The sequence below is a fragment of the Gorilla gorilla genome, chromosome 6 (genome assembly GCF_029281585.2).
Source record: "Gorilla gorilla gorilla isolate KB3781 chromosome 6, NHGRI_mGorGor1-v2.1_pri, whole genome shotgun sequence".
In the NCBI taxonomy this organism is placed as follows: Eukaryota; Metazoa; Chordata; class Mammalia; order Primates; family Hominidae; genus Gorilla; species Gorilla gorilla.
In genome coordinates this window covers 12,433,662-12,453,861 of record NC_073230.2, presented here as the reverse complement: position 1 = coordinate 12,453,861, position 20,200 = coordinate 12,433,662, and the positions used below count along the sequence as shown (strand labels likewise).

The following is a 20,200-nucleotide window of genomic DNA, read 5'->3' as shown; positions in this document are numbered from 1 at the left end:
ATGCGCTCACATCTCCACCCTGACCCCACCCCCCGCCCCACCCAGCCACTGCAGGTGGGAAAGACCTAGGGCTTGTCAGAAGGTAGACCTTGAAGGAGAAGACCCTCCCAGTAGGGAGGTTAGGAATGTGCTCAAAATCCAGGCTCAGATGTCTTCAAAAGCCTGGAGAGATGTCACCCACCAGGCACTGCAGTCTTTGGCAACACATGTGGGACAGAGCTATAGACTAAAGAGTGTTCTGTCCCATTCTCTTGTGGAGGACAGAGCAGGGGAGAGTAGAGCTCCTTCCAAATTCGAATTTCCCTTTCTCCTCTTCACGGCAGGGAGTCCGACCTTTGTGTTCCTCCATCAAGTGGAATTTGTGCTGCAGGGTAGACAGCGAAAGCTGGTGAGACATAACCTTTTTTCCCCGCTTCTTTCTTTTTGTGAAAGGCAAAACTCCTCAAAGTCCCAAACTGTTAAGAGAGTTAGGTGCCCCAGGAGGAGAGGGGAGAGACGTGATGCCTTCAGGGCAGCAGTAGAAGCAATGGAAGGATGGAGGAGGAACCCCGCAAAGGTGAGAGAGCTCTGGGGTCTGTGAAGAGCAGGGAGCTGAGACCCAGCTCACCATGTTACGGGTTGTGTGTTGCTGGATCCAGCAGGTAACAGCTTGCTGGACTGAGTGTTAAAATCTCAAGAGTTTTACAAACTGGTTGACCTTACTTTTTAAATTGGCTTTATTGAGGTACAATTTACATACTTGGAAGCAGCTATGGCGGAAGTGTTTTTACACCATGGAGAATGGCACATGCTACAACTCAGGACTTTCTTGCTGCCCCAAAGCCAGCTGCTAAACATTTACCAGCACACCACCGAACGTAAGAGTGGCTTCTTCCAGTCTTATCATCCACATATGGCTTCTTCCTGGGGGACAATGAGTGACAGGAATGGGAGAGAGAGGGCCAGAAAGTATGTTACACCAACAGCACACCCCTGAAAATGGACTGGAGGTTCTTCATGGAAACAAAGAATGGAGATAGAGGGGCTCCCTCTACCTTCCTTCCTTCCTTTTTCTTTTTTTACTCCATAATAATGACTATACTGAAGACTTCAGGAAAGAATAGGAGGCATCAGAGTGGTGGTTGAGAGTAAGGCTTTGGAGTCAGATGGCATTCGGGTTCCCACGGCAGCTCAGCCACTCTCGAGCTGTGTGGTGTTGTATAAAGTGGAGCAAGATCAGAGTGAGAAATATCGTGATGTGTATTTAGGGTAGAAGCCAGTCCATTCTGGTCATCTGAGCTCTGTCGAGGATCTTCATTGGCCACAGAGTCCTCTTTTCATCTTCTCTGAGCCACTGCAATGAATGAATGGTGGTAGGCGTCCACAAACCTGGTGCACAAAATATGGATAGGATTTAGGTGATATCTTGACAATTCAAGCAGAACCAGGTTTCAACATTCCAAGAGGCAGTTGTCTCCTTCTTCTAGGCATATCTGAAAACGAAATGCCAAACGGGAGGTCCTGTCGCGAATGTTGGTCCTTCGGTTCTTTATGACGGAGTGGGTAGATCCCATGGACTGTCTGAATGTCAGTTTCCTCTTCCATAGGGTAGAAATGACAGGATAGCCTCATTATCTTTTGTGAATCCATATTAAAAGGCCCAGAACCGTTGCAAATTTGTTACTGAAACTTTCTGGAGTTCCCCAGTTGGATCCAATTAGGATCATTACTGAGGTGGTTGCCTCCCCTCAGCTGAAAGAAAAATGCCACCGTTAACCTTTAATCATTCACAACAAGCGCAAAGGAAAAGTCCTTGGCCTAGGTCCTAACAGGGCTATTAAAGGTATTTTCCTATTCAGCTGCTTAGACTCGGGGTGAATAACCCGGTAATTTTCTACTGCTTCTCCCCACGGAATGTAAAGGACCAAGAGTGAACTTGTTTTCCTCTGGGTAGATACCTAGTAGTGGGATTGCTGGATCAAACGGTAGATCTATTTTTAGTTCTTTAAGGAATCTACATACCGTTTTCCACAGTGGTTGTACTAGTTTACATTTCCACTAAGTGTGAAAGTGTCCCCTTTTCAACACATCCACACCAACAACTATTTTTTTTTATTTCTGATTATGGCCATTCTTGCAGGAGTAAAGTGGTATCACATTGTGGTTTTGATTTGCATTTCCCTGATCATTAGTGATGTTGAGCATTTTTCCATATGCTTGTTGGCCATTTGTATATCGTCTTTTGAGAACTGTCTATTCATGTACTTAGCCCACTTTTTGATAGAATTGCTTGTTTTGTTCTTGCTAATTTGAGTTCTTTGTAGATTCTGGATATTAATCCTTTGTTGGACGTATAGATTGTGAAGATTTTTCTCCCACTCTGTGGGTTGTCTGTTAACTCTGCTGATTATTTCTTTTGCTGTGGAGAAGCTTTTTAGTTTAATTAACTCTCATCTATTTATCTTTTTGTTGCATTTGCTTTTGAGTTCTTGGTCATGAAGTCTTGCCTAGGCCAAAGTTTAGAAGGGTTTCTCCGATGTTATCTTCTAGAATTTTTATGCTTTCAGGTCTTAGATTTAAGTGTCTGATCCATCTTGAGTTGATTTTTGTATAAGGTGAGAGATGAGGATCCAGTTTCATTCTTCTACGTGTGGCTTGCCAATTATCCCAGCAGCATTTGTTGAATAGGGTGTCCTTTCCCCACTTTAAGTTTTTTTTTACCTTGTCGATGATCTGTTGGCTGTAGTATTTGGCTTTATTTCTGCGCTCTTTATTCTGTTCCACTGGTTTGTCTATTTTTATACCAGCGGTACACTTTGGAAAAAATTTTTATCGTAATTACCAAACTTGAAGTTACATATAACTTACAATTCAACAACCCCATTCATAGGAATATACCCAACAGAAATAGGTACACATGTTCTCTAAGAGACATATACATGAATGTTCATAGCAGCTCGATTTTTAATTATCTCAAACTAGAAACTGGCTTAAAGTCTGTCAATTTAAGAATGAATAAACAAAGTGGTATGCTCAAAAAAAAATATTGAGCAAAGAGTAACAACAGCGACACATAACACTTTTTTTTTTTTTTTTTTTTTCTGAGATGGAGTCTTGCTTATCACCCAGGCTGGAATGCAGTGGTGCTATCTCAGCTCACTGCAACCTCCATCCGGGGTTCAAGTGATTCTCCTGCCTTAACCTCCTGAGTAGCTGGGATTATAGGCATGTGTGGCCATTCCAGGTTGATTTTTGTATTTTTAGTAGAGACAGGGTTTCACCATGTTGACCAGGCTGGTTTCGAACTCCTGGCCTCAGATGATCTGCCTGCCTAGGTGGATGGGATGCAGATGCAGTCCAGGCACAAAGAGGCTGAACTCAAGAACACAGGCACCCTCGATTGCTGGAGGACCATCTTCAGAGAGGAAAGGGGCAAAGCTTTCTTCAAGGGCGTGTGGTCCTCAGAAACAGGGGCCTGCTGGTCCTGTAGGATGAGCTGAAGAAAATCACCTAAATGCATCTGTCTCCCCAGTAAAAGAATCAAGAGACTCATGAAGAATACTTCTCTTTCTCTCTCTCTCTCTCTCCCCCCTTCTCCGTCTCTCTCTGTTTTTCTTTTCCCAGGCTCAAGTGATCCTCCCACCTCACCCTCCCGAGTAGCCAGGATTACAGGCGAGTGCCACCAGCCTGGCTAATTTTTGTATTTTTTGTAGAGACGGGGTTTCGCCATGGACAGGCTTAAAATACTTAACTGTTACAGATCACTGACCGAAAAATTCTAATCGTCTTTATCCTGGCCAGTTCGTGTCTGTAGAGGGTTGCAGAAGGCTCTAGAAAAGGAGCTCATTGTGATCACGTGTGACCATTGGCACTTGATGCCACGTATTGATCACTGAGATGAAGGGGGGAATCATGACATCATTGTGGGCCCAAGCGGGAGTCAGCTCCACTACTCAGACCTAGAGTCCAGATACTTGTAGGACCTGAGTTGTGTTTAAGTATTTATTAAAAATTATAGAATCATGTCTCCTGTTTGTGCTTAAGTGCTAGCAACTCTTTTGCACAGTGGAATATTTACGATTATGTTCTATGTTGGGCACTCTGCTGCAAAATACTGAAAACAGGACATGGGGGGAGAAAACCATGTTGCTGAGTGGAACAAGCCAGTCCATAAGAATAAATATTGTGTAACTTCATTTATATAAAATCCAAATGCAGCAACAGAGAGTAGGACGATGGTTACCAAAGGCTGGGAAGGGTAGTGGAGGTGGTTGTGGGTGGTGGGCATGTTTAATGGGTACAAAAAAATAGAATGAATAAGACCTAGTAGTTGATAGCATGACAGAGTGATTACAGTCAATAATTTAACTGTACATTTAAAAATAACTAAAAGAGTATAATTGGGTTGTTTGTAACACAAAGGATAAATGCTTGAGGGGATGGATACCCCATTTTATATGATGTGATTGTTAAATGTAGCATGCCTGTATCAAGACATCTCATGTACCCCATAAATATATACACCTACTATGTACCTACAAAAACTAAAATTAAAATTTTTTAAATTTAAATACAGGCAAAGAACAACTATTGTGTTTGGGGTTCCATGGTTATGAGATAAAACTATAAAGAAAAGCAAGGAAATAATTATCACTGAAGTTAAGGTAATAATTACTTTGGAAAGAAAATAGGCAGTGATTGGGAGGAATCACCAGTGAGATTCCTGGAATATTGGCAATTTTGTATTTCTTGACCTGGGTGTTGTTTTGTGATATCACATCAAGCTGTTTTGTACACATTACTGCCTGCACATTAGACTGACCCAGGAAGAAGTAGAAAGATTGGATAAACCAATAACTAGAGAGGAAACTGAAATGCTAGGCGAGACCTACTTTCCAAGAGGGACCAGATCCTACGACTCTATGGCTAGGGTCTATCAGGCTTTTAAGGAAGAAATATTTCCTCCCTTATACACATGTTACTGTGCTAACACCACCCTATACCAGAGCTAATGAGGAGAGCACAAGAAATAAAATACAGGCTAAGCTCATTTATAGAAAGATACCAATGTTCTACATACAATACTAGCAAATCCAATCTAGCAATTTATCAAATGCATAATAATCACGACCGAGTCAAGTGTATTTCAGGAATGAAAGGGTTTTCCAACACCAGAATATCTATAATGTAATCCACCAGAGACGTGAAATAAAGGAGGAAGATGATACGAACACTAACTTGGTGGATGCCATAGAAGCATTTCTACGTGGTCTGTCCATACAATGAGAAATTATTCGGCCATAACAAGGAATGATGTACTGATACATAATACAGCATAGAGGAACCTTGAAAACACACTATTGAAAGAAGCTAGACACAAAAGGTCACATATAGTATGATTCCATTTCTATGAAATGTCCAGAATAGTCAGGTGTATGGAGACATAATTATTCTATGCCAGCAATAACAAAAAAACTCCTCAACCCAGTGAGGTTCCAGAAATGCAGGCATGTTCCATTATTAGGAATTGTACCAGCCGGGCACGGTGGTTCATGCCTATAATCCCAGCACTTTGGGAGGCCGAGGTGGGTGGATCACCTGAGGTCAGGAGTTCGAGACCAGCCTGGCCAACCTGGTGAAACCTCGTCTCTACTAAAAATACAAAAATTAGCCAGGCATGGTGGTGGGCAGCTACGATCCCAGCTACTTGGGAGGCTGAGGCAGGAGAATCGCTTGAACCCGGGAAGCGGAGGTTGCAGTGAGCCAAGATCGAAACACTGCATCAGACTCCTCAAAAAAAAAAAAAAAAAATCGAATTGTACCAATGTGCTACTATATTAACAGATTGAAGGAAAAAGTATAGTCATCACAGTAGATACTGAAATGCCATTTAGCAAAATTGAGCATTCATTCCTGATTTAACAAACAAACCAAAATCAAAACAAAAACCAGAGTCTTAGCATCTTAGAAATAGCTAGATTATTTTTGCCATTATAAAAGTTCAGCATCATACTTTAATCTCCATTAAAGTAAGAAAGATATTATGCTTTTTCTTTTTTTGTTCTCACACTACACAGATGTATATATTTTTTAATAAAAAATTTTAATTAAAAAATTAACATGTACCATATGGCACTTTGAGGAAGTATGTGTTTAGTTTAGTTTTGTTTTGTTTTTTGAGACAAAGTGTTGCTGTGTTACCCAGGCTGGAGTCCAATGGCATGATCTCGGCGCACTGCAACCTCCACCTCCTGGGTTCAAGCGATTGTCCTGCCTCAGCTTCCCAAGCAGCTGGGACTACAGGTACCTGGCACCAGGCCTGGCTAATTTTTATATTTTTAATAGACACAGGGTCTCATCATGTTGGCCAGGCTGGTCTCGAACTCCCGACCTCAAGTGATCCACCCGCCTTGGCCTCCCAAAGTGCTGGGATTACAGGCATGAACCACCACTCCCGGCCAGAAGTAAGTGCTTAAAAGACATGTAAGAATATATTATAAAATCAAAAATGTTAATACGTTAACAACTACAAAATCTTTAGATTATAAGGAGACTCCAATTCCAAATCGTAGAACAAAGATTCTGGTTACAACCAGGATGGTTACCGTGGTTTACACTTTGGGGTGAACTGGAAGACTCAGCCATCCCAAAGTGATGGTGTGCCAACAAACGAACGATTTTATTATATAAGTAACACATATTCACTGTAGAAAAAGTAGAGACTAGCAAGAAGCAAAACAATAAAAAGGAAGCCCTGTAATCCCACGACCCATTAGATAACCATTAGTAACTTTTTTCTTTCTTTTTTTGAGACAGTGTCTCACTCTGTCACCCAGGCTGGAGTGCAGAGTCATGATCTTGGCTTATTGAAGCCCTGACCTCTCAGGCTAAAGTGATCCTCCCACCTCAACCTCTCAAGTAGCTGGGACCACAGTCACACACCACCACGCTGGGCTAATTTTTAAATTTTTTTGTAGGAATAGTGGGCAGTCTCTCTATGTCACCCAGGCTGGTCTCAAATTCCTGGCCTCCAGTGATCCTCCTCCCTCAGCCTCCAAAAGTTCTGGAATTACAGGCCCATCAGTAACCTTTTAAAGTAAGATATTATACTTTATAATGTTTTGGAAATCCTAACCAGTACAATTAAGAAAATAATTTAAGAGTTAAAATGACCTCTTATGGTAAGGAGGATTTATTAATTTAAATGTTATCAAATAATAACTAGAAACCTGATGAAAATAGGCCAAAAAGAAATGTTAGGAGTCTGGGGGAGATTGCAAAAACAGCTCCAATCTTTTGCAGCTCTTCTCAGAAATGAAGTATATTTCTTCACACTAGGAGCTCAACCATGTGACTTTCTTTAGAACAATGGGACATTAGCAAACATGATGCAAGCAGAAGCCTGAAAAGTGTTTGTGTGTTGGGACTTGCCCTTTTTTACCATTTTAAGAGACTGAGGCCACTGCTCTGTGAATGGACCTAGGTTGGCCCCGGCATGATGAGAAACACACAGCCTCTTCATCCCTGTTGCTCCAGCTGACACAGGACCAACTACCAGACATCTGAGGGAAGCCACTCTCATCTATCAAGGCCAATTAAAGTGCCAGGTTTCTGCAGAAATAAACCGAGTTGGCCCACAGAGTTGAGAAATAACGTTTCTTATTTTAAGACACTAAGTATTGGGTGGTTTGTTTTGCCAGAAAAGCTAACAGAAACTATAAGACAATTTTAGTAGTTACTTTTTGTATAATTACTGTACAAAATGGCTAGTTAGAAAATACAGTGAAAGAAAAGATCCCATTTAAATAGCAATACTATCATCAATTTATCTGAAAATAAACTTAACTAGAAATAGGCAGGACCATATAAAGAAAATATAAAATCTCTATTAAGGGGTATTAATTCTTGCTAAATTTAAGCTATCAACTCAGTGTAATCCCAATAAAAATATGTAAAAATTTATTTTCAACATTTTACAAGATAATATTGGGTTCATCTGTAGAAATAAACAAGAAAGAATAGCCAGGAAGAAAATCTCAACAGAAAGATATTAGGTGAGAGGAGGCAGTGAGATTAAACATTTAAATACATTTTGAAGTTACAAAAATTAAAACATTTAAGCTGGGTGGGGTGGCACGCACCTGTAGTCCCAGCTACTTGGGAGGCTGAGGCAGGAGGATGGGTTGAATCCAGCCTGAGCAGCATAGTAAGACTCCATCACTAAAATAATAAGTGAAAAAAAACCGAGTTTGATTCTAGCAAAGATTTAGATAGATAATGGAATAAAATAGGAAATCCAGAAATAAACTAAAATGAGAATTTAGTAGATGATAATGGTGACATTTCTAATCCATCAGAGGAAAGATGAATTATTCAGAAAACAGTGTTGAGACTACGGCAGGACTATCTGGGAGAAAAAAAGAGTCAAGCTGTATAACTCTACTTCTTTCACCAAAGTGAATTCCATAAAGAGTATGATGTAAAATGTTAAAATGAAACTCTAAAAGTACTAGCAATAAAGAAGTCAGACACAAAAGGCCACATACTTTGATTCTATTTCTATGAAATGTCTTGGGAATCCATAGAGACAAAGATTAGTGGTTGCCAGGGACTTGGGGGATACGAAAATGGGAAGTGATCACTTAATGGGTGGAAGATTTCTTTTGGGGGTGATGAAAAAAATATAAAATTAGATAATGGCAAAGATTGTACAACTGTGAATATACTGAAATCACTGAATTGCATACTTTAAAAGGGTACATTTTATATGTGAATTATGTTTTAATAACACTCTTACTAAAAAAAAAAAAAAAAAAAAATAGCCAGAGGCGAAGGAGTCCATAGGAGGCTCCGACCCACATAGTGAGGTCGGGAAGGTTGTCTACAGAAGGAAGAGGAGGACAGGGTCTGAAAAGGTGTTTCATGGCAGTAGATGTTTTGCAGGTGAGAAAGGGGGCAGGAAAATTAACTCTCATGGCTCTGAGTACCCTGTGACTCCGACTCTTTCCAGGACTTAAGAACTTTGCATGCACTGGACAATAATTTTGAATTTAATGAGTGGTTTTTGAGTAAAAAAAATGCTAGAAGAAAACAAGGGTGAATTTATTTATAATATTGTTATGAAGACTTTGTAAGCATGGCATAAAACTCAGAAACCATATAGAAAATAATTGATGTTTGCCTAGAAATGAACAGTTTTATATTTAAAAACCATATACATATGATTATAGTTTTATAGTTACATTTTAAAAAAATTTTGTCTTTAGAGATATACACTGAAAATACTTGTGGATGAAATGATGTCTGGGATCTGCTTCAAAATAATTTTTTATTAAGAGACAGGGTCTTACTCTGTCACTCAGACTGGTGTACAGTGGTACAATCATAGCTCACTTAACCTCCAACTCTTGGGCTCAAGTGATCCTCCCTCCTCAGCCTCCCGAGTAGCCGAGACTACAGCTACACACCACCACACTCAGCTAATTTTTTCAGAGATGGGGTCTCACTATATTGCCCAGGCTGGTCTCCAGCTCCTGGCTTCAAGTGACCCACCTACCTCCACCTCCCAAGTGCTGGGGTTACAAGTGTGAGCCACCATGCCTGGACCTTAAAATAATTTGAGGTGTGGTGGAGATTAAATCTGGTAATGGGTATACAGAGTACTCTTTCTCTACTTTTTTAATATATTTGATGTATATATTTTTATATTTTGGATTTTTCCATAATAAAAAGTAAAAAATAGGCCAGGCGTGGTGGCTCACACCTGTAATCCCAGCAGTTTGGGAGGCCAAGGCAGGCGGATCATTTGAGGTCAGGAGTTCAATACCAGCCTGGCCAACATGGCAAAACCTTGTCTCTACTAAAAACACACAAAAAATGAGCCGCAGTTGGTGGCACATGCCTGTAATCCCAGCTACTCAGGAGGCCGAGGCAGGAGAATTGCTTGAACCCAGGAGGTGGAGGTTGTAGTGAGCTGAGATCGCGCCACTGCATTCCAGCCTGGGTGATGGAGTGAGACCCTGTCTCAAAAAAATATATAAATAAAATAAAAAGTAAACAGCAAGAAGAAAGATCTACGTACAAAGTAAAAAGATAAATAAACTGGGAACAGATATTTGCAACATAAGATATTAAAAGGGTGAATTTCTTAATTTATTAAGAACGCATACAAATTACTAAGAAAAAGACAGCCCAAAAGAAAACCGTGGGTAAAGATAACAGGTGGAACAATTAAAAAAAAAAAAGTCGCCAATAAATCTGTGAAACGGTGACCAGACTTACTTATATATGCAAAGGAGATTCCTCTTCCATGGAGTAAACTGGCAACATGAAGAGGCTGGATAGTAGGCAGGATTGGTGAGGGTGGGGGAAGGGCCGTTGGACCTACTTGCTGTGGTGGGAGTGAAGGTTATCAGCTTTTAGAAGGATATTTTCAGAATATCTGTCTGCAAATTTAAAATACATACCTCCATACAGTGAATATAATATTATTCAGCCTTAAAAGGAAGGAATTTCTGATACATGCTGTAACATGCATGAACCTTGAGGACATTATGCTAAGTGAAATCAGCCAGTCACAAAAAGTTACAAATGATTCTGCTTCTACAAAGTAGCCATAGTCAAAATCATACAGATAGAAAATGCAATGGTGTTTGCTAGCGGGAGGGACACGGAGGGCAGTGGGGAGAATGGGGAGTTCATGTTGAATGGGTATACAGTTTCAGTCCGAGATGAGGAAAAGAGTTCTGGAGATGGCTGGTGGTGAGGGTTGCACAACAATACGAATGTACTTAAAACCACTCACCCGTACACTGAACAAATGATTCGGATAGTAATTTTTAGGTGTGTTTTGTCACAATGAAAAAAAAAATTAAGCCAGGCACAGTGGCTCACTCCTGTAATCCCAGCACTTTTCGGAGGCTGAGGCGGGCAGATAACTTGAGGTCAGGAGTTCGAGAGCAGCCTGGCCAACATGGTGAAACCCCGTCTCTACTAAAAATACAAAAAAATTAGCCGGGTGTGGTGGCGGGCACCTGTATTCCCAGCTACTCTGGAGGCTGAGACAGGAGAATTGTTTGAACCTGGGAGGCAGAGGTTGCAGTGAGCCGAGATCACACCACTGCACTCCAGCCTGGGTGACAGAGCAGGACTCTGTCTCAAAAAAAAAGAAAGATAGAAAGAGAAAGAGAGAGAGAGAAAGAGAAAGGAAAGAAAGAAACAAAGACAGGCAGACAGACAGACATACCCCTTGACCAAGTGCTCAATAAAAAGAAAAAGAGAGAAAGAGAAAGAAAGAAAGAAAGACAGGCAGACAGACAGACATACCCCTTGACCAAATGTTTGATTCCACTGCCAAACATTTACCTTAGGTTACACAAGAAAAAATATGCCAAGCATGTTGATTTCTATAGCTCTAACAGCAAAATCTTCAAGCAACTTGTATAGCCAACAATGGTGAATTCACTAAATAATGATGTAATACCATATAGCACACTACTCCGTAGAGATTTTGAAAAGGTGGTTTGAGCTCTGAGATATATGACTATGTAACCAAGGCAATGGCATACCACAGAATGCGTACTGTATGACCCATGTGTACACATTTCTAAAAGTGTGTGTGTTGTGTATGTATGTGATAAATTGTAATTTCTATATAATCATAACATACTTTTCTGCAGTCACAAATAAATTGTTAATAGTGGGAAGAGTATGGATGGTAGTAGTGATAGACTTTTAAACCTTTTTGTAGTGCTTGGACTTTTTATTTTTTTATTTTTTATTTTTTGAATGTAATTCAAAATAATTTTTTTATTTGAATGTAATTATTTTTATTTATTTATTTAGAGACAGCCTTGCTCTGTCACCCAAGCTAGAGTGCAGTGGCGCCATAGCTCACTGTAGCCTCCAACGCCTGGGCTCAAGAGATCCTCCCGCCTCAGCCTCCTGGGCAGCTGGGACTATAGGCATGCTTCACCACATCCAGCATTTTCAATATTTTAAGTTTAAAAAAAAAGTGACATTTTGTACTCAGAGGCTGTGAGCTCTGTCATGGTTTACAAGACGTATTTCTATTTGGATATTTTATCTAACCACTTTAAAAAAAATTTACATTTCCTCATGCCGCCTTGTCTAAAATCATGTTAAACCTTATTTTTGTCTTTCTACACATTTCTTCAGTTTTTCCTCTCTCCTTCCATTCTCTCTGGGTGCTCACTTTCCTGATTAGCTTAACTGCGTGTGGCTGTTACACACTGCTTTGGGATGTCTTTGGAATGGCTGCCTTCCTGCTGGGGTGACTAAATTCCCTGGAGGTCGCCATCTTCAGATTTTTTTTTTTTTTAATTGATCATTCTTGGGTGTTTCTCGCAGAGGGGGATTTGGCAGGGTCATAGGACAATAGTGGAGGGAAGGTCAGCAGATAAACAAGTGAACAAAGGTCTCTGGTTTTCCTAGGCAGAGGACCCTGCGGCCTTCCGCAGTGTTTGTGTCCCTGGGTACCTGAGATTAGGGAGTGGTGATGACTCTTAACGAGCATGCTGCCTTCAAGCATCTGTTTAACAAAGCACATCTTGCACCGCCCTTAATCCATTTAACCCTGAGTGGACACAGCACATGTTTCAGAGAGCACAGGGTTGGGGGTAAGGTCACAGATCAACAGTATCCCAAGGCAGAAGAATTTTTCTTAGTACAGAACAAAATGAAAAGTCTCCCATGTCTACTTCTTTCTACACAGACACGGCAACCATCCGATTTCTCAATCTTTTCCCCACCTTTCCCTCCCTTCTATTCCACAAAACCGCCATTGTCATCATGGACCGTTCTCAATGAGCTGTTGGGTACACCTCCCAGACGGGGTGGCGGCCGGGCAGAGGGGCTCCTCACTTCCCAGTAGGGGCGGCCGGGCAGAGGCGCCCCTCTCCTCCCGGACGGGGCGGCTGGCCGGGCGGGGGGCTGACCCCCCCACCTCCCTCCCGGACGGGGCGGCTGGCCGGGCAGAGGGGCTCCTCACTTCCCAGTAGGAGTGGCCGGGCAGAGGCGCCCCTCACCTCCCGGACAGGGCGGCTGGCCGGGCGGGGGGCTGACCACCCCACCTCCCTCCCGGACGGGGCGGCTGGCCGGGCGGGGGGCTGACCCCCCCACCTCCCTCCCGGACGGGGCGGCTGGCCTGGCGGGGGCTGACCCCCACCTCCCTCCCGGACGGGGTGACTGCCGGGCGGAGACGCTCCTCACTTCCCAGACGGGGTGGCTGCCGGGCGGAGGGGCTCCTCACTTCTCAGACGGGGCGGCTGAGCAGAGACTCTCCTCACCTCCCAGACGGGGTCGCGGCCGGGCAGAGGCGCTCCTCACATCCCAGACGGGGCGGCGGGGCAGAGGCGCTCCCCACATCTCAGACGATGGGCGGCCGGGCAGAGACGCTCCTCACTTCCTAGATGGGATGGCGGCCGGGCAGAGACGCTCCTCACTTTCCAGACTGGGCAGCCAGGCAGAGGGGTTCCTCACGTCCCAGACGATGGGCGGCCAGGCAGAGACGCTCCTCACTTCCCAGACGGGGTGGCGGCCGGGCAGAGGCTGCACTCTCGGCACTTCGGGAGGCCAAGGCAGGCAGCTGGGAGGTGGAGGTTGTAGCGAGCCGAGATCACGCCACTGCACTCCAGCCTGGGCACCATTGAGCACTGAGTGAACCAGACTCCGTCTGCAATCCCGGCACCTCGGGAGGCCGAGGCTGGCGGATCACTCGCGGTTAGGAGCTGGAGACCAGCCCGGCCAACACAGCGAAACCCCGTCTCCACCAAAAAAATACGAAAACCAGTCAGGCGTGGCGGCGCGCGCCTGCAATCGCAGGCACTCGGCAGGCTGAGGCAGGAGAATCAGGCAGGGAGGTTGCAGTGAGCCGAGATGGCAGCAGTACAGTCCAGCTTCGGCTCGGCATCAGAGGGAGACCGTGGAAAGAGAGGGAGAAGGAGACCGTGGAGAGGGGAGAGGGGAGAGGGGAGAGGGGAGAGCCATCTTCAGACTTTTTGTAGCACTCCTTGCATCTGGTACATGCACAGCATATGCTGAAAATTTTTTCTTGGTCATGATGGACCCTCTTCCCTTGAAAGCCTCAAAGCTGCAGTCTTGGATTCTTTGTTCCTGGCACCTCAACCTGCATCTTTTTACCCCTCAGTTTTTAGGAGTATCAAGTCCACCTCAAGTGGTAAGCCTAAATTCGATTTTTTTTTTTTTTTTTTTTTTTTTTTGAGACAGGGTCTCACTCTGTCATCTAGGCTGGAACACAGTGGCATGATCACAGCTCACTGCAGCCTGGGCTCAAGCAATCCTCCCTCCTCAGTCTCCTGAGTAGCTGAGACTATAGGTTCACACCACCATGCCTGGCTTATTTCTTTCTTATCTTTTGTAGAATGAGGTCTCACTATGTTGCCAGGGCTGGTCTTGAACTCCTGGGCTCAAGTGATCCTCCCACCTCGGTCTCCAAAGTGCTGGGATTACAGGTGTGAGCCGCCGCACCTGGCCCTGAGTTTACTATGTGGGTGTCCTCTTTTCACATGTGCTTTCCACATCTTTGATATTTTAACTGCCTTCTCCAAGTGCACAAAATAGAGAAAAGAGCCCTGGAAGGTGGGGCCAGGAGACGAAAGTTTAACCCAGCTCTGCCACCAGTATACTGAGTGGCTCTAGGCCCAGGTCCTCCTCTATGTCGTGAACATGAGCGCTAGACCCCGCCCCACACACTCCCACTGCCAGTGCTGGTGCTTGGCAAAGACCACCACACCCTCCTCTTTACCCATGATTCATACCTTCAGTTGTCCCCCCTCACCCGAATCTCTTTCAATCCATCAGCCTTTTAAGATATTAGTCTATTTTCCAGGCTTTGTTGTTTAGCTCTTGTTCCACCTTTCCTGCCTTATCCTCTTATGTCCTTTTGATTCTTTCAATCAATATTCCAAAGCATAAAAACAATCCGAGTTTCTACTTCTTCTTCCCCCTCTTCATTGAAACTACAACTCAAAACCACCACCCTCTTGAAAAGCTTTATGAATGAGTAGTTGTATCACCACCTTGAGAAGCACAGACAAAGCTTGGTAGCACAGAAAGGACACGAGCCTCAGAGTGACAAGGATCAGAACTGAATCCCCCTCATGATCGAGTCTCAGTTCCTTCATCTGCATAATGCATACAGTAACAGTTTACACCGCCCAGCCCCACCTAGTCAGAGCCGACAATGCAGCTTGTCCCCAGGATCCATTCCCTTCATAGGTGACACTCCTGCCCCCAAGCCCTCTGGTCATCCTTCTCTGAAGCCCTAGGCTCCCACTAGCTGCACCTCATGGCTCTCCCCACTCTGTTCCGGCTTCTCAATGAATCAAAGCTCCCTGTGGACAAACAACAGGGAGATGTGGGGGAAGAGGCCAGCCAAGGAAATGGAGGGAGTTGAAGGGCAGTTTTTTAGTTCCATTCTATACAAAGCTGTAATTCCCACCCCCAACACACAAATACCTACTCTCTCTCCCTATCCCTTTCCCTTTTAGAACTTAACGCTGTCTGATATACTCAATGTTTTACTCATCCTGGGTTTTGTGTCTCCACCAGAATAGTAGCAGAGCTGAGACTATCCTGGATGCCATCACAGCGGTGACTGGAACCTTTTCTTCTCTATCTCAAGTGACTTTTCTGTCCCTTGTTTCTCCAAACCACAGACCTCCTAGAACAGCAAAAGGTTCCACTTCCCCAGCACCATCACCCACCACATCTGCATCTCCTAAGGCACCTCATCACTTAACCTCTCAGAGCTCCCAGCAAAAAGACCTTTCTTCACCAGGCTCCTGTATTCACTTCCTGGCCCTAAATGCGTCTGTGGCCACTCCTGCTGGGCCCAGCAGCAGAGCTGGTGGTGAAGAGGATGCACTCAGTCAGCCCAGATCTGGATTCCGATCTCCAGCTGAGCTGTCAACCCCAGGCTGGCTCACCAGCTCCTGAAACTTTACGAGGTTGAGAAGCCCCACCTAAGCCAGTCCTCTGTTCCGTGGACCTTGACTGATTTTGAGAGGTAGATTTTATGTCCCTGACCTCTTCCAGTTCAGGTTCTGAACTCCATAGATTTTGTGTGATGACACAGACTGGGTTGGAGGATTTCATGAGGCTTTAATCATAATCTAATAATACTGTTAAAAACAATACATCTGTCACTTGCAGAACCCCACAGGGACACACATTCTCTTCCTCTCACATAGACTCTGAGGTAGGAGGTACACTGGCTAAGGAATAAAAAATACTCAGTGGCTGTGCAAGGATCAGACCAGACTCACAAGGCTCTTGGTTGAAAAGCAGCCCCTTGAGAGCAGGAGCAGAGGCCAGGCCAGCTTCACTGAGATCCTAGAGGTTCTGACTGGGGCTGCCCAGAGTTGGGCATCCCTGGCTTCCGGCATTTGAGATCTAACCCAGGACTGGTTGGTGCAAGTAGGGGATGAAACTAAGGTGGTAGCTGGTCTTGTTCCAGGATGCAAGGATAGAATGATGTTCCTGGCATATAAAATGCTCTGGGCGAAGATTTGTTTCATGAAATGAATGAATGGTGTGGGGGAGGGGAGGAAGAATTCTACAGGACAGCCCCTGTGGCCTTCTAGCCCAGGATAGGGGAGCTCAGGGGTGGGGCAGCCCCTATACCAATCATTTTAGAGGTGGCCAGGGAGAGAGGTGGAGGTTTTGAGGCACCAGCTAGACCAATGGCAGGGGGAAAAGAAAAGGTAGTCTTTCCTCCCAAAATGTCTTGTACGTAATTGGGGCTCTTGACCCTGCAGGGCCCAGCTCTTCTCATCTTGTTCACTGTGAACTCCTTGAAGGCAGGCCTCTGCCCCACTCAGCACCATCCCTGGTGCCCGGCCCAGCACAGGCGTCCCACTCTTGCTGAGTGCATGGAGGCCACAGCAGCATCGTTAGCTTATCCTCGCCTGCCTTCTGCCAGCAGAGTCACTCTCCATCTCTGCCAGCTGGGTGTGATCCTGCTTCAAAGGACACCGTTCACCTCCCCCTTCACTGGCGAAGCAGCCTCAGCCTTAGCCTTGGGGAAAAAGTTCTGTGCTAACTGGGTCGTGCGCCTGTTCTGAGGCAGCTGATACCCCTCTGAGGAAAGCAGACTCTGGGCCCTGTCTACCTGGTCAGGGTTGGGCTCCCAGCAGCAGCTAGGGTGCAGCCAGCAGTAGCACACAAGCCACAGAGCCAGGCCCAGAAAGAAACAGCCACCTCCCACAGGCAGCCAGGTGGCCACCAAGAGAATGCTGTCACTCAGGAGGAAGGACAAGTGGATGGTGGCCCGGCCTCGGGTGTGGCCCTCAGCCACGTTGAACCAGGAGAAACAGAGGATACTCGGAGCTGGGGTCCAGCATCAAGTCTGTGCCTTGAAGCCAAACCCAGAGCAGCAGTACAGCCACAGGCCCAGGAAGTGCAGGGCTACATAGCTGGGGAAGAGGACTGAGAACAGGGCCACAGCTAGGACTCGGGGCCACAGTAGCAGCAGGTTCCACAGGAAGTAGATCACAGAGGAGCCCAGGAGGGGCCTGGAGGGGAGGCAGGTGTGCAAGGCCTGGTGGTAGTCGAGCAGTGCCCACCAGATGCCCAGGAAGGACGTGCAGATGCCAACCCCTGCAAGGAGTAGGAGGGAACAGTGAGTCCTGGAGCCAGCTTGCTTGGCACTCCCCAGGGGTCGCAGGTACTGTGGGGGCCCTCCAGCAACCCTGGGGTAGGTATTAGAATCCCTCGTTTGTTGAAGGCAAATCTGAAGCTGGAGAAGACCCAGTGAGTTCCCATAACCAAAAACAAAGCTACAACTCCTAACATGGAACCTGCCCCTCACCACAGTGCTTTGCTGCACAGGTGCTATATCCAGGTGGTATTTGTCAAAGATGAGAGGGTGTGACTTGTGGCCCACCCAGCACTCAGCACCCCTGGGCCTTGGTTGCACGCTGGGCGTCTTCCAGGGCCCCATAACCCTTTGTTTCTGGGAAGAACACAAGCCTTTCTTGTGTCTGAAAATCAACAGTCTCAGTTCCCTCTTTCTTAGTCTCAAAAAGGGAGTAGAAAATCCCATGGGGTGGCAACAGGCTCTGGATAAAGCTGCCCTCAGGGCCTGGAAAGACGTCCCTGCTGTGTGGACAGAAGGTCTCCCCACTCCCCTCCTCCCCTCCCCTCCAAGACCAAAGGCCATCGGACTGACCCCTAGTCTTGATTTTCCAAGATCCAGAAGTTTACAACAGGGGTCCTAGGGTCCTATGCCATCTCCTGGTTGTCCCATCCTGGAGCAGAAGCACAACAGCCTCCAAGGAGGGATGCAAGTGGCACCGGCACATCTCCTGACTGCTTCCTCCCGTTCCCGTCCATCGCAGTCATTCGACAGATGTTTACTGGGAACCTACTAGGCGCCCAGAACCCACTCCTAGCCTGGAAACAGATCTGTGCCTGTTACCCTCACCCAGGTCTCAGCAGGGCTGATGTTCTTCCAGTTTCCCCAGCATGCCACCTTCCGTGACCTTGACAAGCTCTGCCCAGGCTGTTAGGTCGCCAGAAGCACATGCCTCACTTCCCTGGCCTACTCCTCCATTACCCCACAGGCCCCACCCTGACCCCACGCCACCCACTCAGCTCTGTCAGGTATCCCTGTAACATGCCACCCACCCACCTCTGTCTGGAGTCTCATCACACAGTAATTATCTATTTCCTTTTCTTTGAGCTCCTCGAGGGTAGAAAACAGACTCTGCTCACTTGGGATCCCCCAGCAGCCCAGTACCTGGCACGTAACAGCAGCGAAAGAGATGTTTGCTAAATAAAAAGTGGGGACAATCTGTTTCGCCCCCTTACCCCCTGCCATACATGCAGTGCAGACTGTCTGCACTTGGCCCTGGTTCTAGATATCCCCCACCCTCAAGAGACAAAAACATGTGCCCAGTGAGTGCCCAGTGACCCAAAGCAAGTCACTCCCCTTTCTGCACCTCTTTAAAAATGGAGATCAATCTAGCACAAACCTATAGGGCTACTGTGAACATGAGCAATGATGACTATAAGCGCTTCCCACCGGGCCTGGCTAATAGCTGGCACCTGGCTAATAGTGACAGCTGCTATTATTGTTTTTTCAATCAATATATAGACTCAGACTAACAAAATGAAAGGGCCCTTGGAGATCGAGTCCAATCTCCATCTTCCACAGGAAGGCTCTCCGGGTCACACAGCAAGTGACGGTAGAATGAGGACTGGTTCCTTGAGAGGCTGTGGCATTTATGGCAGCGGTGGAGGAAGGCAAAGGGGAAGGCTTGGACCCTGAATCGGATGTGAGTGGGGGCCCTATTTAGCTTGGCCACTCTCTGACTCTGTGAAAATGGGCAAGTCACCTTCCTTTTATGGGCAAAAATCCTCCCAAAGCTCCTCACTATAAACTTCACCCATGCTTAGGGGGCCCTGTGAGCCTCTGCCACCTGCCTCTCCCTTTTCCAGTCACTCAACATGCTGTACAGTAGCTACTTGTTTTAGTCTATCATCCTGGCAGCACAGGGGCTGGGTTCATCTTGTTCACTGCTGTGTCCCCAGCACAGTAACAGGCAGAAAAGAGAGGCACGATGAAAACCTGACTGGATGAAGGCATTCAATATATTGTTTCTTGTTTCTTTTTTAAAAATTTGAAGAGATGAGGTCTCACTATGTTACCCAGGATGGTCTCCAACTCTGGCCTCACGCAACCTGCGCACATCCCAACGTATTAAATTGTTTCTTAACAAAAAAGTTACCTACTCTGTATCAGGCACCTTACACACTTTATTATCTTCAAAATTACAAAAGTTACAATTAAGACTTGTGGGCCAGGCACAGTGGCCGACACCTGTAATCCCAGCACCTTAAGAGGCTGAGGTAGGAGGTTACTTGAGCTCAGGAGTTCAAGACCAGCCTAGGTAACAAAGTGGGACCTCGTCTCTACCAAAAAAAAGAAAAGAAAAGAAAAATTAGCCAGCATGGTTGACACATGCCTGTAGTCCCAGCTACTCAGGAGGCTGAGACAGGAGGATCACCTGAGCCTGGGAGGTTGAGGCTGCAGTGAGCAATGATCAGGCCACTGTACTCCACTATGGGCGACGACAGAGTGAGACTCTGTACCAGGAACTTATGTACCAGGAAATGGGCTTTCTTTGCATCACCTCACTTAATCCTTTCATCAACCTTATGAGGCAGGAGGATTTAT

General features: G+C 45.6%; 1 pseudogene; it reads right to left on the bottom strand.

Moving 5' to 3' along the window:
• Positions 1 to 698: 698 nt before the first annotated feature.
• LOC101125339 (XK-related protein 8-like) overlaps positions 699 to 20,200 on the bottom strand; it is a 30,950-nt pseudogene continuing 11,448 nt past the window's right edge.